Raw genomic sequence first — 17,894 nt, 5'->3', positions numbered from 1 at the left:
CTCAAGATATCGGGATCAATGTGGGTGCATGGGACGGTGATCACTCAAGATATTGGGATCAATGTGGGTGCATAGGACGGCGATCACTCAAGATATTGGGATCAATGTGGGTCCATGGGACAGTGATCACTCAAGATATTGGGATCAATGTGGGTCCATGGGATGGCAATCACTCAAGATATCGGGATCAATGTGGGTGCATGGGACGGTGATCACTCAAGATATTGGGATCAATGTGGGTGCATAGGACGGCGATCACTCAAGATATTGGGATCAATGTGGGTCCATGGGACAGTGATCACTCAAGATATTGGGATCAATGTGGGTCCATGGGACGGTGATCACTCAAGATATTGCGATCAATGTGGGTCCATGGGATGGTGATCACTCAAAATATCGGGATCAATGTGGGTCCATAGGACGGTGATCACTCAAGATATTGGGATCAATGCGGGTGCATGGGACAGTGATCACTCAAGATATTGGGATCAATGTGGGTCCATGGGACGGCGATCACTCAAGATATTGGGATCAATGTGGGTCCATGGGACGGCGATCACTCAAGATATTGGGATCAATGTGGGTCCATGGGACGGAGATCACTCAAGATATTGGGATCAATGCGGGTCCATGGGACGGCGATCACTCAAGATATTGGGATCAATGTGGGTCCATGGGACGGTGATCACTCAAGATATTGGGATCAATGCGGGTGCATGGGACAGTGATCACTCAAGATATTGGGATCAATGTGGGTCCATGGGACGGCGATCACTCAAGATATTGGGATCAATGTGGGTCCATGGGACGGAGATCACTCAAGATATTGGGATCAATGCGGGTCCATGGGACGGCGATCACTCAAGATATTGGGATCAATGTGGGTCCATGGGATGGCGATCACTCAAGATATTGGGATCAATGTGGGTCCATGGGACGGCGATCACTCAAGATATTGGGATCAATGTGGGTCCATGGGACGGTGATCACTCAAGATATTGGGATCAATGTGGGTCCATGGGATGGCGATCACTCAAGATATTGGGATCAATGTGGGTCCATGGGACGGTGATCACTCAAGATATTGGGATCAATGTGGGTCCATGGGACGGCGATCACTCAAGATATTGGGATCAATGTGGGTCCATGGGATGGCGATCACTCAAGATATTGGGATCAATGTGGGTCCATGGGACGGTGATCACTCAAGATATTGGGATCAATGTGGGGGACTTCATTCTAAGCTGGTAGACCCTTTAATGGCAATTCCAGCCCCATATCTAAGGACACTCAATGGGAGACCAAGGCAAGGTTGTAGATATATTCCTTTTCTTTCAGTGTTCAGAAATGGTGCCTCAAGAAAATAATACCCTCCCCAAGCAAACCTCCCCCTTCAGTACAGATTAGATCCCTCCACTAGTAAAGATCCCTTTCTCCCTGTAAAAATCTCTCCCCTCACTAGTAAAAATCCCCTCCCCCAATGCAGCTCTCTTCTCAGTACAGACCCCCCCCCCCAGTACAGATCTCTCCCCCTCCCACTATTTAAAACCCCCTCCCCCAATGCAGCTCTCCTCTCAGTACAGCCCCCCAGTACGGATATTTACCCATCCCACAAGAAAGGATCCCCTCCTCCCAGTACAGATCTCTCCCCCTCCCACTATTTAAAACCCCCTCCCCCAGTGCAGCTCTCCCCTCAGTACAGACCCCCTCCCCATACAGATTTTCACCCACCCTACTAGTAAAGATCCCCTCCTCCCATTACAGATCTACCTTCCCCCTTCCACTAGTAAAAATCCCCATCCCAGTACAGCTCTCCCTTCAGTACAGATCTCCCCAGTAGAGACCTTCCCCTTTCTCACTAGTAAAAATCCCCCCTCCCCCAGGACAGCCCCCCCCCCCACTACAGATCCCTCTGATAGTACAGATCTCCCCGCCAGTACAGATCTTCCCTTCTCCCACTAGTAAAGATCCCTTCCCCCAGTATAGCCCTCCCCCACTACAGATCCTTCCCCTAGTACAGAGCCCCCCCCCCCCCCCACTATCGATCCCTCTGATAGTACAGATCCCCCTGCCAGTACAGATCTTCCCGTCTCCCACTAGTAAAGATCCCTTCCCCCAGTACAGACCGCCCCCCCTCCCAATTGCAGCACTTCTGTCCATGAAATCCACTCACCAGACCAGGCATCTATGACTGAAGGGAAGTCCTCCCTCGGCTATCATGTGACTGGAGATGAGTAGGAGATGATGAGCGCTTCCTTCGCTCTGCAATCTTGCTGCCTTTCTCTGAGCTCCGACAGGTAGCAGGAGTTGCAGCTGCAGTGCTTTGGGTTTACAGCAACTATCAGAGCTAGCTACAGCACCGCGGACACTCTGAGGGGTGGACTTGAACCCCCCAACCCCCCCCCTTACCTACGCCACTGGCCCAAGGTGCTCTGGTCCTGCAATGCTCCCCTCCTGTACCCTTCTATGCTCAAGACACCACGGGGGGTCGGTTTACTAAAACTGGAGAGTGCAAAATCAGCTGCAGCTCTGCATAGAAACCAAGTCGGCTTCCATTTCCAGCGTGTTCAATTAAGATTTGACAAGACAACCTAGAAAACCCGATTGGTTTCTACGCAGAGGCGCACCAGATTTTGTTCTCTTCAGTTTTAGGAAATCAACCCCATATCTCTGCATTGTCTAAATATAAACAGAAAATTACAGCGGGACTTTATGGATTTGCAAACAATAAAAAAATAAAATAAATTAAAAAAGGCATTTTTTTTTCTAATAAAGGAATTATATTTTTTCGCATTATTCATTTTTCTTAAAAGAACATGAGACATTCTCACATGGGAATTAAAAAAAAAAAAAAAAAAATTGTACATTGATTGCGGTAGACCATTGTGTCTAATTAACTTTTGGTTGTACCTATACCTCAAGGCACTACCTCCGGACTTCAGACCCAGTTCACATACAGTATGTAGTCTGTGCAATCCTTATGTACAGTGCTGATTGTAATTAGCATATGAATAAAAAAAAAAAAAAAAAAAAAAATATATATATATATATATATATATATATATATATATATATATATATATATATATATATATATATATATATATACGACCTATACATTAAAATGCACTTATAAAATTAATAATAAAAATGATATTTTGTTAAAATATATGAAAACTGGGTCATAAGGTAGTGCTTTGAGGTATTGGTACAACAAGCAGTCATTTCCCCCGATAGTCTACTACAACCAATGTACAAATTATTATTATTATTATTATTATATATATATATATATATATATATATATATATATATATATATATATATATATATATATATATATATATATATATATATATATTTTTTTTTTTTTTTTATTCCCACATGAGAATGAGTTCATTTAAGAACAAATATTGTACAATAATATATTATTCTTTTTAATATTAAAATTTTATTTTTTTCATTTTTTTTTTTAAATGTAAAAATGATTGTTTTTAAGAAACATCATTGTACTATAAAATATATTTTTAATATAAAAAAATATATATATTTTTAAGACCTATCAAGTCCCATACTGTGATTCTGTGTTTTATATGCCGTATTATTGTGATTGCTTAGAATCTTTTTATTTATTTTTAGCGAAGGCTCTCTGTTACCCAGGTCATGGTATATTTGATAATTATATTCCCATTCAACTGGACTTGTTTTGTAATGCTGAAGGTGTTTTAATGTCCAGTTATTTTTAACTTTGGAAGCCTCTTCAAAATGATACAACAATTCCACTTGGTTTTGATAAACTACCGTTCGCTAGTCAACAAATGGTTTGCACGCCCTGTGTGAACTGTACTCTGAGGTTGCTATATGTATTCATATTGGTCAGGCATTGTTCAAACTTCCCAACTGGGAGGAACACTTGAAATAACTTTCCCGTCTCAGGGAACCCCTGCTAATAATTCCTGGGCTACAGCCCATGGCACATTAGTGTAATAGTCAGTGGGAAAATGTCCCTTAGGTTGGTGGTTAGTGGGAAGAATGCCTCTTACATTGGTGATCGGTGAGAAGAATGTTCCTTACATTGGTGATCAGTGGGAAGAATGTTCCTTACATTGGTGATCAGTGAGAAGAATGTTCCTTACATTGGTGATCAGTGGGAAGAATGTTCCTTACATTGGTGATCAGTGGGAAGAATGTTCCTTACATTGGTGATCAGTGAGAAGAATGTTCCTTACATTGGTGATCAGTGGGAAGAATGTTCCTTACATTGGTGATCAGTGAGAAGAATGTTCCTTACATTGGTGATCAGTGAGAAGAATGTTCCTTACATTGGTGATCAGTGAGAAGAATGTTCCTTACATTGGTGATCAGTGGGAAGAATGTTCCTTACATTGGTGATCAGTGGGAAGAATGTTCCTTACATTGGTGATCAGTGAGAAGAATGTTCCTTACATTGGTGATCAGTGGGAAGAATGTTCCTTACATTGGTGATCAGTGAGAAGAATGTTCCTTACATTGGTGATCAGTGAGAAGAATGTTCCTTACATTGGTGATCAGTGAGAAGAATGTTCCTTACATTGGTGATCAGTGGGAAGAATGTTCCTTACATTGGTGATCAGTGGGAAGAATGTTCCTTACATTGGTGATCAGTGAGAAGAATGTTCCTTACATTGGTGATCAGTGAGAAGAATGTTCCTTACATTGGTGATCAGTGAGAAGAATGTTCCTTACATTGGTGATCAGTGAGAAGAATGTTCCTTACATTGGTGATCAGTGAGAAGAATGTTCCTTACATTGGTGATCAGTGAGAAGAATGTTCCTTACATTGGTGATCAGTGAGAAGAATGTTCCTTACATTGGTTGTCAGTGAGAAGAATGTTCCTTACATTGGTTGTCAGTGAGAAGAATGTTCCTTACATTGGTTGTCAGTGAGAAGAATGTTCCTTACATTGGTGATCAGTGGGAAGAATGTTCCTTACATTGGTTGTCAGTGAGAAGAATGCCTCTTACATTCGTGGTCAGTGGGAAGAATGTTCCTTACATTGGTTGTCAGTGAGAAGAATGCCTCTTCCATTGATGGTCATTGAGAAGAATGTCCCTTACATTGATGGTCGTTGGGAAGAATGTTCTTTGCATTGGTGGTCAGTGGGGCGAATCTTCCTTACATTGATGGTCATTTGGAAGAATGTACCTTACATTGATAGTCATTGGGAAAAATGCCCCTTCCGTGGGCGTTCAGTGTGAAGAATGTTACTTACTTCGATGGTCATTGGGAAAAATTTCCCCTATATTGGCAGTCAGTGGCAAGAATGACCCTTACATTGATGTTCAGTGGGAAGAATGTTCCTTCCATGGGTGATCAGTGGAAAGAATGTTTCTTACATTGATGGTCATTGGGACACATGTCCCCTTCATTGGCGGTCTGAAGCAAGAATGCCTCTTCCATTGGCGGTCAGTGGGAAGAATGTTCCTTACATTGATGGTCATTGGGAAGAATGTTCCTTCCATTTGTGGTCAGTGGGTAGAATACCCCTTCCATTTGTGGTCAGTGGGTAGAATACCCCTTCCATTTGTGGTCAGTGGGTAGAATACCCCTTCCATTGGTGGTCAGTGGGTAGAATACCTCTTCCATTGGAGGTCAGTGGGAAGACAACCCCTTCCATTGGTGGTCAGTGGAAAGAATGTTCCTTACATTGATGGTCATTGGGACAAATGTCCCCTTCCTTGGCGGTCAGAAGCAAGAATGCCTCTTCCATTGATGGTAAGAGGGAAGAATGTTCCTTCCATGGGTGGTCAGTGGGAAAAATGTTTCTTAAATTAGCAGTCAGTGGGAAGAATGTTCCTTACATTGATCAAGGTCAGCTATAAATAAAACCACCTACCTGTGAGTAACGCTACAGGACAACATGTTCTAAACATAATTTCCCTTATTTTGGATCTTTTATATGTGTGTTTTTTTTTTTTTTTTTATACAACTGCAGAATATTTTTCTTTCTCCCCTCTCTGCTTTTTCTATTAATTGCAGACATGCCGGCCCGCTAATGGTTTTTCCTTGTGGTTTGTAAAGCTTCAGATTCCCCGCTGCTTGCCTCTAAAGCTGACCTGACCAGTGTGTATTTGACATTAACTGACACACAAGTAGCACAATAGGCAAGACCTTTCTACTCAACAACCTGTAATAATAGAAATAGGCAGCATGGAAGACATCAGAATTCTAAAGTGGGACGTTATAAATGACCACAAGGTGGTGGTCCTGGAGTTTTATAGAAAAGCTTTTTTTGGAAAATACCACTTGTTGACCAGCGATGTACCTGTATGTTGATGGACTTTGGGTGATTATACCTGGATGATCACCCTGTTCTGTCTCAAGGTCAGATAGCTAAACCTTCTTGTTCCATAAACTTCAGATGCCATATTTCTTTGATCTCAGTTTTATTAGAACAAGCCAGGTGAAACGACAAAATAACAGAAATAGATCTCAGTAAGTACAATAATGCATACAATACAGCATACATTGCAGAAACAACGATATACAAAACAAGATGTGATTGTAAAAACATACTTTTTTAGTTCTCTAAGGGGTGATGGCGATAGATTGAGCAAGACATGTCTTGCTTCCTGCAGTGTCTTTTCAAAGCATGGTGGCTGCTTCGCTTCCTGTGAAGATTCTACCCAGAATTCCCTGCTTATTACCAACTTCCTTAATTACACATACAGTAAATCACATAAAACAGAACAACTGCAGCAATACCAAAAAGGAACGCTAGATGGAGCCTGCACAACGCTTATGGTTGTCTTATGTAAATGACGCATCTTGCATGTAAATTTAACAACACAGGTACAGATAATAAGCATAGACATCTGGTGGACAGAACACACTCCGGTACGGTTTTTCTAGATCCATCAGTCAGCTTTATTGTAAAAGCAAACTTAGCGCCAAACTAGCCACTGGATTGCTTTTTTTCTTATTTTTTTTTCTATTTTAACCAACAAAAGATATTTATTTTGAAGAATTGGTATACATAGATTGTCGTCATTGCAATACAGGTTAGTATCATGCATCTCAACCACTGTAATAAACAACACCATAGCATCTCCAGCAATTTTACACTTTCCCTCATTGTTTCTCATAACCCCTCGCTCACCCAACATTGATTCCCAATAGTCTGTCCGCTACCAGATCCACTGGGGCTAGTCCTGGTACATCTAGCCACAATGCCCATATTCTCTCAAATGTGGATGTACTTCCCCTGTGCTGATATATAAGCTTCTCCATTCTTAACATTGCGCCAATGTTAGCAATACATTCCTTGATGGTTGGGGGACAACTAACTTTCTAGCAAAAAATATTTATTTAAACTTAAGAAAGAAGTATCAGAAAAAGATTTAGACTTTAAGTGGTTAATCTTCCTGCATTTACACAGTTGTTTAAAAACCTGGCAGTCTGCCTGGATTTTTTTCTTTACACACAGAAGTTTATCCCTTTGATCTAAGAAGGAAGAGTTAGTTACAATGATTCATTTTAAAAACTTGGCAGACTGCCCCAATATTTTCATTTGACAGCTGAGTGGTTAAACTTCCTGCATTTACACAGTTGATTAAAAACTTGGCAGTCTGCCTGGATTTTTTTCTTTACACACAGAAGTTTATCCCTTTGATCTAAGAAGGAAGAGCTGGTTACAATGTTTCATTTTAAAAACTTGGCAGTCTGCATGGATTTTTTTCTTTACACACAGAAGTTTCCCATTGATCTAAGAAGGAAGAGTTAGTTACGATGTTTCATTTTAAAAACTTGGCAGTCTGCCGGGATTTCTTTCTTTACACACAGAAGTTTCCCATTGATCTAAGAAGGAAAAGTTGGTTACAATGCTTCATTTTAAAAAAAAAACTTGGCAGGCTGCCTGGATTTTTTTCTTTACACACAGAAGTTTATCCCTTTGATCTAAGAAGGAAGAGCTGGTTACAATGTTTCATTTTAAAAACGTGGCAGTCTGCCTGGATTTTTTTCTTTACACACAGAAGTTTCCCATTGATCTAAGAAGGAAGAGTTAGTTACGATGTTTCATTTTAAAAACTTGGCAGTCTGCCGGGATTTCTTTCTTTACACACAGAAGTTTCCCATTGATCTAAGAAGGAAAAGTTGGTTACAATGCTTCATTTTAAAAAAAACTTGGCAGGCTGCCTGGATTTTTTTCTTTACACACAGAAGTTTATCCCTTTGATCTAAGAAGGAAGAGCTGGTTACAATGTTTCATTTTAAAAACGTGGCAGTCTGCCTGGATTTTTTTCTTTACACACAGAAGTTTCCCATTGATCTAAGAAGGAAGAGTTAGTTACAATGTTTAATTTTAAAAACTTGTCAGTATGCCTGGATTTTTTTTCTTTACACACAGTGGTTTATCCCTTTGATCTTAGAATGAAGAGCTGGTTACAATGTTTCATTTTAAAAACTTGGCAGTCTGCCTGGATTTTTTTTCTTTACACACAGAAGTTTATCCCTTTGATCTAAGAAGGAAGAGTTAGTTACAATGATTCATTTTAAAAACTTGGCAGACTGCCCCAATATTTTCTTTTGACAGCTGAGTGGTTAAACTTCCTGCATTTACACAATTGTTTAAAAACTTGACAGTCTGCATGGATTTTTTTCTTTACACACAGAAGTTTTCCATTGATCTAAGAAGGAAGAGTTAGTTACAATGTTTCATTTTAAAAACTTGGTAGTCTGCCTGGATTTTTTTCTTTACACACAGAAGTTTATCCCTTTGATCTAAGAAGGAAGAGTTAGTTACAATGATTCATTTTAAAAACTTGGCAGACTGCCCCAATATTTTCTTTTGACAGCTGAGTGGTTAAACTTCCTGCATTTACACAGTTGTTTAAAAACTTGTCAGTATGCCTGGATTTTTTTTCTTTACACACAGAAGTTTATCCCTTTGATCTTAGAATGAAGAGCTGGTTACAATGTTTCATTTTAAAAACTTGGCAGTCTGCCTGGATTTTTTTTCTTTACACACAGAAGTTTCCCATTGATCTAAGAAGGAAGAGTTAGTTACAATGTTTCATTTTAAAAACTTGGCAGTCTGCCTGGATTTTTTTTTCTTTACACACAGAAGTTTCCCATTGATCTAAGAATGAAGAGTTAGTTAAAATGTTTCATTTTAAAAACTTGGCAGACTGCCCCAATATTTTCATTTGACAGCTGAGTGAGCAGATACGTCTCTCCACTTGTTATATGAAAGAATCTGCAAACACTGCAATAGAGATCGTCAGGGGGGGTTGAAAGAATCGAGATCACGATTTTTTTTAAAGTTATCTATTATTATTTTTTCGCTTTAAATTCATAAAAATTTTAATTCCCTCCCCCCCCCAAAAAAAATCTTTGCGCAAATACCATGTTACATAAAATTGCAAAACCAACCATTTTATTCTCTAGGGCCTCTGCTTAAAAATATATATATATATATATATATATAATGTTTGGGGGTTACAGCAAAAATAAAAAACTGACTGTTTCAACAAAAGGTGCCAGAAAAAAGGCCTGGCAATGGTTAAAGATGGAATTTTCCCTTAAGCCAGTCACATTTGGCAGCTCCGTAGGCCTTGGAAAGAAGTCGCTGGCCTCCCGTCAGGTGGGGCGAGCCAAGCTGAAGATGTTCTTTATCTGTTTGCCAAGCGGCAGCTTCTTATTGTCACTAACAGTAAAGAGGAAAAAAAAAAGTTTAAAAGCCTGGTTTCCCCGTAACTGTTTCTCTCGTCTCTCGTTGAGCTTTGCTGACCCATTGTCAAGCTGGATCATTCTGCTTCACTGAGTGCCCATTGAGATCCCGGCAGGCTGCACGTCGCCTGAGCGCGCAGCCTCGAACAGACGTGTCAGAGGCCAAGTCTGCTTTAAAAACAGCCTGTGCTCCAAATATCCGGCTCTTTAGAATGAACGAGATCGAGCGACGCTCTTTATAAAGCTCCGGGATGCTTGAGGGTCAAACGCTGCAGTGTATAATATGGCCCAACCACACTAGACTTCCTAGCCTTCAATATAGTGCCATATCAAAGCTGTTATAAGCCTTGTGATGCCATATAAACATGGAGCTATGGAGAGAACGTCAGAACAACTTACGGTATCTCACAAAAGTAAGTACAACCCTCGCATTTCTGTAAATCTTTTCTTCTCTCTTTTCATGTGACAACACTGAAGAAATGACACTTGTCTACAATGTAAAGTAGTGAGTGTACAGCTTGTATAACAGTGTAAATTTCCTGTCCCCTCAAAATAACTCAACACACAGCCATTAATGTCTAAACCGCTGGCAACAAAAGTCAGTACACCCCTAAGTGAAAATCTCCAAATTGGGCCCCAATTAGACATTTTTCCTCCCCCCGGTGTCATGTGACTCGTTAGTGTTACAAGGTCTCAGGTGTGAATGGGGAGCAGGTGTGTTAAATTTGGTGTTATCGCTCTCACTCTCTCATACTGGTCACTGAAAGTTCAACATGGCACCTCATGGCAAAGAACTCTCTGAGGATCTCAAAAAAAAAGTATTGTTGCTCTACATAAAGATGGCCTAGGCCAGTGATGGCGAACCTTGGCACCCCAGATGTTTTGGAACTACATTTCCCATGATGCTCATGCACTCTGCATTGTGGTTGAGCATCATGGGAAATGTAGTTCCAAAACATCTGGGGTGCCAAGGTTCGCCATCACTGGCCTAGGCTATAAGAAGATTGCCAAGACCCTGAAACTGAGCTGCAGCACGGTGGCCAAGACCATACAGCGGTATAACAGGACAGGTTCCCCTCAGAACAGGCCTCGCCATGGTCCACCAGAGAAGTTGAGGTCACGTGCTCAGCATCATATCCAGAGGGTGTCTTTGGGAAATAGACATATGAGTGCTGCTAGCATTGCTGCAGAGGTTGTGGGGGTGGGGTGGGAGGGTCAGCCTGTCAGTGCTCAGACCATACGCCGCACACTGCATCAAATTGGTCTGCATGGCTGTCACCCCAGAAGGAAGCCTCTTCTAAAGATGATGTACAAGAAAGCCCACAAACAGTTTGTTGAAGACAAGCAGACTAAGGAGATGGATTACTGGAACCATGTCCTGTGCTCTGATGAGACCAAGATAAAGGTATTTGGTGTCAGATGGTGACAAGCGTGTGTGGGGGCAACCAGGTGAGGAGGACAAAGACAAGTGTGTCTTGTCTACAGTCAGGCATGGTGGTGGGGGTGTCATGGTCTGGGGCTGCATGAGTGCTGCCGGCACTGGGGGGCTACAGATCATTGAGGGGACCATGAATGCCAACATGTACTGTGACATACTGAAGCAGAGCATGATCCCCTCCCTTCAGAGACTGGACCGCAGGGCAGTATTCCAACATGATAACCACCCCAAACACACCTCCAACACCACCACTGCCTTGCTAAAGAAGCTGAGGGTAAAGGTGATGGACTGGCCAAGCATGTCTCCAGACCTAAACCCTATTGATCATCTGTGGGGCATCCTCAAACGGAAGGTGGAGGAGCGCAAGGTCTCCAACATCCACCAGCTCCGTGATGTCATCATGGGGGAGGGGAAGATGACTCCAGTGGTGACCTGTGAAGCTCTGCTGACCTCCATGCCCAAGAGGGTTAAGGCAGTGCTGGAAAATAATGGCGGCCACACAAAATATTGACACTTTGGGCCCAATTTGGACATTTTCACTTAGGGGTGTACTGACTTTTGTTGCCAGCGGTTTAGACATTAATGGCTGTGTGTTGAGTTATTTTGAGGGGACAGGAAATTTACACTGTTATACAAGCTGTACACTCACTACTTTACATTGTAGACAAGTGTCATTTCTTCAGTGTTGTCACATGAAAAGAGAGGAGAAAAGATTTACACAAATGTGAGGGGTGTACTTACTTTTGGGAGATGCTGTGTGTGTGTGTGTGTGTGTGTGTATATAATCTCTCTCTCTATCTATCTATATATATATATATATATATATATATATATATAACCGGACATTGAAGTTGATGTTTTTGCATATTATTGGGCACAGTGTATCCTCGGCCCCCGTTGTCCGATGCGGGGGCCGGATTAGGATGGGGGGGGGGGGTCTGTGGAATTTAATACTTACATTATCTTCTCCCGGCACGGCAGTTGTGATCATGATGTCCACTCCGGCGCTGTAATACAATTACTTACCCTTCTGAGGAGCTGTCACTGTTGGTAAACTCAAGCGGCTAAACTGCATTACCCGGCAATCCGCTTGATCCCGTGAAGTTATTAATAGTTTATTGATTTTGCCCTATTGCTGCTGAAAGGTGTCTCCATCCCGCGCCGCTGTTATCCGAATCCCTGACTGGTGACGGCTCGCCGCGTCCTGATCAATACTCCTCCATTGCTGAAGAGAACGCGCGGCCCGGCGCTCTTAATCCACTCTAGAAGGGGGGCCCTGACACCGGGGGGGGGGGGGCGAGGGGCAGAGCGAGCACAACTTCATCTCGGAGAGCCGGGAACTCATCAGATGGAAGGAAAGGGATGGCGGACGTCTGAGCGGGGCTGAATCTGATCTGGAGGGGCAGTAAAAAAAGTAATCTGTCGCAGATACGGGGAATTGGTATTCCCACGTTCACTCGACGCGTTTCTGTACCAAGGGTCCCCACCCGGAAGTAACGTTTGACTGGTGGTGCAAAGGGCAAAGCAGGGGGGAAAGGGGAGCACTAGTATGTATGGGGCGGTCCTTAGATTAGGATAAGTAAAAAGAACCTGAGCTTCCTTATATCAGGTCTCCCTGTCAGAGACCCCCTTTATATTAATTGCCCCCATTAGAGTCCCCCCTTACATCAACTGTCCCCATCAGACTGACTCCTCTTTATAAATGAATACATTGACCCTTTTATCAGAGTCCTCATCAGTGTCCCCAGCAGAGTGCCCCCTTACATCAGAGTCCCCTTTGGGGTCCCTATCTGAGTCCCACCTTATATTGGGGTCCCCATCAGAGTCCCCCTTGCATCAGGGTCCCCATCAGAGTCCCCCCTTGCATCGGGGTCCCCGTCAGAGTCCCCCCTTGCATCGGGGTCCCCGTCAGAGTCCCCCCTTGCATCGGGGTCCCCGTCAGAGTCCCCCCTTGCATCGGGGTCCCCGTCAGAGTCCCCCCTTGCATCAGGGTCCCCGTCAGAGTCCCCCCTTGCATCAGGGTCCCCGTCAGAGTCCCCCCCTTGCATCAGGGTCCCCGTCGGAGTCCCCCCCCTTGCATCAGGGTCCCCGTCGGAGTCCCCCCCCCCCTTGCATCAGGGTCCCCATCAGAGTCCCCCCCCTTTGCATCAGGGTCCCCGTCAGAGTCCCCCCCCTTGCATCAGGGTCCCCGTCAGAGTCCCCCCCCTTGCATCTGGGTCCCCGTCAGAGTCCCCTCTTGCATTGGCGTCGCTCCTTAAATCAAGGTGCCCATCAGTGTCTCCCCTTTTGTATCTGGATATTTTGGTCCCCGTCAGACCCGGGAACTCAGCACAGGGATGGTGGGAACCCCTCATAATGGGCACAGCGGGTGTACAGACCCGGGAACTCAGCACAGGGATGGTGGGAACCCCTCATAATGGGCACATCGAGTGTACAGACCCAGTAACTCAGCACAGGGATGGTGGGAACCCCTCATAATGGGCACAGCGGGTGTACAGACCCGGGAACTCAACACAGGGATGGTGGGAATCCCTCATAATGGGCACAGCGGGTGTACAGACCCGGGAACTCAGCACAGGGATGGTGAGAACCCCTCATAATGGGCACAGCGGGTGTACAGACCCGGGAACTCAGCACAGGGATGGTGAGAACCCCTCATAATGGGCACAGCGGGTGTACAGACCCGGGAACTCAGCACAGGGATGGTGGGAACCCCTCATAATGGGCACAGCGGGTGTACAGACCCGGGAACTCAGCACAGGGATGGTGAGAACCCCTCATAATGGGCACAGCGGGTGTACAGACCCGGGAACTCGGCACAGGGATGGTGAGAACCCCTCATAATGGGCACAGCGGGTGTACAGATCCCAGAACTCCGCACAGGGATGGTGGGAACCCATCATAATGGGCACAGCGGGTGTACAGACCCGGGAACTCGGCACAGGGATGGTGAGAACCCCTCATAATGGGCACAGCGGGTGTACAGACCCGGGAACTTGGCACAGGGATGGTGGGAACCCCTCATAATATTTGTCCCTGTGTGTGGCCATTGCTCCTCAGCACATCATAGCTAAGCATGTCTGCAGCAGAGCCATCAGCCAGCATGGTGTCTCGGAGGCCCTGTCCATAGTTTGTGAGGGTATCATGTACGGGTGTCAGCCGTTCTCCTCCTCCTCGTGCCTAATGATTCGAGCAGCTCGTCATCTCAGCACAACGTACTGCTTTATAATTAGCGCAGTGGTTGTTCTTTTTACGCATCATTAGCGATAACCAGCCTAGTTACATAGGCAGGCCGCCTCATGAAATTTGCGGCGAGGAGCTGCGGACGGTAAATCAAGTCTCCTGCATTCCTCCAGCCTGACAGATGTATAAATGGCGCCGTGAATTATTAAGTCGCCTCTAAATAATATATCGCATAAGAATATATTTCAGTGCAGAGAAAAACTTCCAACACGACCCGGAGCAAATCCTTAAAAATGAACTCCCAGTTCCGTTTACTTATTTATAGCCCTGATATATATCTCTGGTGTCTCTACAAGGGGAGGGGGGCGTCCCAGGCCAGGGGAGGGTGGGCGTCCCAGACCAGGGGAGGGGGGCGTCCCAGACCAGGGGAGGGGGGCGTCCCAGACCAGGGGAGAGGGGCGTCCCAGACCAGGGGGGGCATCCCAGGCCAGGGGAGGGGGGGCGTCCCAGGCCAGGGGAGAGGGGCGTCCCAGGCCAGGGGAGAGGGGCGTCCCAGGCCAGGGGAGGGGGGGCGTCCCAGGCCAGGGGAGGGGGGGCGTCCCAGGCCAGGGGAGGGAGGGCGTCCCAGGCCAGGGGAGGGGGGGCGTCCCAGGCCAGGGGAGGGGGGGCATCCCAGGCCAGGGGAGAGGGGCGTCCCAGGTCAGGGGTGGGAGGGCGTCCCAGGCCAGGGGAGGGGGGGTGTCCCAGGCCAGGGGAGAGGGGCGTCCCAGGCCAGGGGAGGGAGGGCGTCCCAGGCCAGGGGAGGGGGGGCGTCCCAGGCCAGGGGAGAGGGGCGTCCCAGGCCAGGGGAGGGGAGGCGTCCCAGGCCAGGGGAGGGGGGGCGTCCCAGGCCAGGGGAGGGGGGGCGTCCCAGGCCACGGGAGGGGGGGCGTCCCAGGCCACGGGAGGGGGGGCGTCCCAGGCCAGGGGAGTGGGGCTTCCCAGGCTAGGGGAGAGCGGCGTCCCAGACCAGGGGAGAGGGGTGTCCCAGGCCAGGGGAGGGAGCAGAGCGTTGATGCCAGCAAGAGCAATTTGGCCACACCCACTGTTCACTGTGGCGCAATGTGAGCGCTGCATTACTCCTTGGGGCACCCAAAGGTGTCCCGGGTCTTTTATAATCCTATGTTTACTACTAAAAAAAAAAAAATTTTAATTGCCCTGTGCCGCTAAAGTGTTCGGGTTTGGCTTGACGAAAAGGTGACAACCCTAGGCGGAGACCAGACCACCCTCCCTGCACAATGAGAGAGGAGGGGCCCAGCAGGCTCCACCCACACTGGGGGTGGCAAACAAAGACACCCAATGCGGCACTGAGATATAACAAGGAGTGGAAGCTGAAAGCAAACATTTAGTAAAAATATGAATAAGTTCCCGTCTAGTATTTGCGCGGCGTGCGTAGAGCGGTCTGGCCGTGATTTGCTCTTGACGTTGGCCGGATAGGACTCGGTTTGCTTTAATTATGATGCTTTTCCTCTCTCGCCTTACATTGATATCTATAAAGAGATTTTTTGACTATTATCTAAATAGCTTTATGTTCTCCAGCTATAATGTCCTCTGGAGGCTGTACGATGGCGCTCCGATACATAACATTACCAGAGCAATCTAAGCACCGGGCCCCCGCAATCTAAACCGCGCACTTCGCCGTAATCTGATATTTTTATTCCCAACAAATGAATGCAATTTGATGCCGAGCCTCCCGGGAAATGCGTTTGGTAGCCGGGACTTTGTGTGTGTGTGCGTGCCTCAGCTATTTACAGAGAGGTGAGATTTGTAGACAAGACCGGATTTAACAAATAAATAAATAGCCGTTTTTTAAAATGTATCATTCATTGTATATCATAGTTATAGGTATGCGCACGGGGTGTGCCAGGTGTGCCCAGCCACGCCCTAATCACCCTGTGCAGCACCAATTCCCCCTACTGCCCCTGGCTCCCTTCCCCCTCGTCCCTCCTCTCTGATCCCGCCCGCTGTTGCTGCGGGGATGTTTTAGAATGAGTGGGGGAAGGGGTCGGTAAATATGTCATTTACCAGCCCCTTCCATTTCTAAATGAGCATCGTGACTGATCAGTAGTGGGTGTTTGAGCTTTGGGGTGCACCCCCTAATGCAGTGGCTACGCACACCTATTATCCTAGTAGCCTGCATGTAGAAAATAAATAGTACAGATATTTTCATATAGTTACATTGTTTCAGCTTGAACCAATGTAAGTGGGTATATATACTATACTTTTGGGATCCTTCTCATTGACACCAATGATGGACAGTAATGCCATCAATGATGGGGCACTATTCCTCCCACTGATACCAATGATGGAGCACTATTCCTCCCACTGATACCAATGATGGGGCACTATTCCTCCCACTGATACCAATGATGGAGCACTATTCCTCCCACTGATACCAATGATGGGGCACTATTCCTCCCACTGATACCAATGATGGGGCACTATTCCTCCCACTGACACCGATGATGGGGCACTATTCTTCCCACTGACACGATGATGGGGCACTATTCCTCCCACTGACACAGATGATGGGGCACTATTCCTCCCACTGACACCGTTGACGGGGCACTATTCCTCCCACTGATACCGATGATGGGGCACTATTCCTCCCACTGATACCAATGATGGGGCACTATTCCTCCCACTGATACCAATGATGGGGCACTATTCCTCCCACTGATACCAATGATGGGGCACTATTCCTCCCACTGACACCAATGATGGGACACTATTCTTCTCACTGACACCAATGATGGGCACTATTCCTTCTACTGACACCAATGACGAGGCACTATTCCTCCATCTGAGACCAATGATGGGGCATGCCAGGAAAGTTGGAAGGACAGTAAACTTGCCCCTTATTTATAAAGTTTGGAGACCCCCTGCTCCAGAACAACCTTTCTTAACTTTTTCAACACAGAGGAACCCTTGAAATAACTTTCAGGTCTCAGGGAACCCGTGCTAAAAATTACTATGTAACATTCATAAGGAGTTGCTCCCGACGGCCATTAATATTGAGTTGCCACCCACTCTTTGTCGCTATAACAGCCTCCGTGAGTTTACTGTGCATCGCAGGGAATGTGTATTTATTTGTGAGATCAGGTAATGTTGTATAAGAAGACCTGCCTCACGTTGGGCACCAAAAAAAGGACTTGAGCCACAATCGGTGTTCAGAGTCATCTCAAAATGTCCAGTAGGGTTGAGGTCAGGTCACTCAAGTTCCACCAAACCCTGTCTTTATGGAGCTGGCTTTGGGCACAGTCATGGTGGAACAGAAAAGGGTCTTCACCAAACTCCTTCCACAAAGTTTGAGGAGCACAATTTGTCTAGAATGCCTTTGTAGGATTGGGTATGAACAGGACCCTTCACTGGGACCCTCAAAAGCCAATCCTTTTGGAGGAGGGATCACCTACTACGGCCTTATAGTGTATCTTAATTGAGCCCCACCATTCCACTAAGTAGAGATTTCGACTGTTGCACTCTAAGCCCTTGAGCGTAAGCCCCCCATTGACGGACGTGTATGAA

General features: G+C 45.7%; 1 protein-coding gene across 1 annotated transcript in view; it reads left to right on the top strand.

Moving 5' to 3' along the window:
• IGSF21 (immunoglobin superfamily member 21) overlaps positions 1-17,894 on the top strand; it is a 674,741-nt gene that overhangs the window by 333,856 nt on the left and 322,991 nt on the right. The gene's annotated exons all lie outside the window — the stretch shown is intronic.

This window comes from Lithobates pipiens, unplaced genomic scaffold, assembly GCF_037356315.1.
Source record: "Lithobates pipiens isolate NorthernLeopardFrog02 unplaced genomic scaffold, aLitPip1_a1.2 Scaffold_27, whole genome shotgun sequence".
Taxonomy (NCBI): Eukaryota; Metazoa; Chordata; class Amphibia; order Anura; family Ranidae; genus Lithobates; species Lithobates pipiens.
This window is presented reverse-complemented; position numbering and strand designations above follow the sequence as displayed.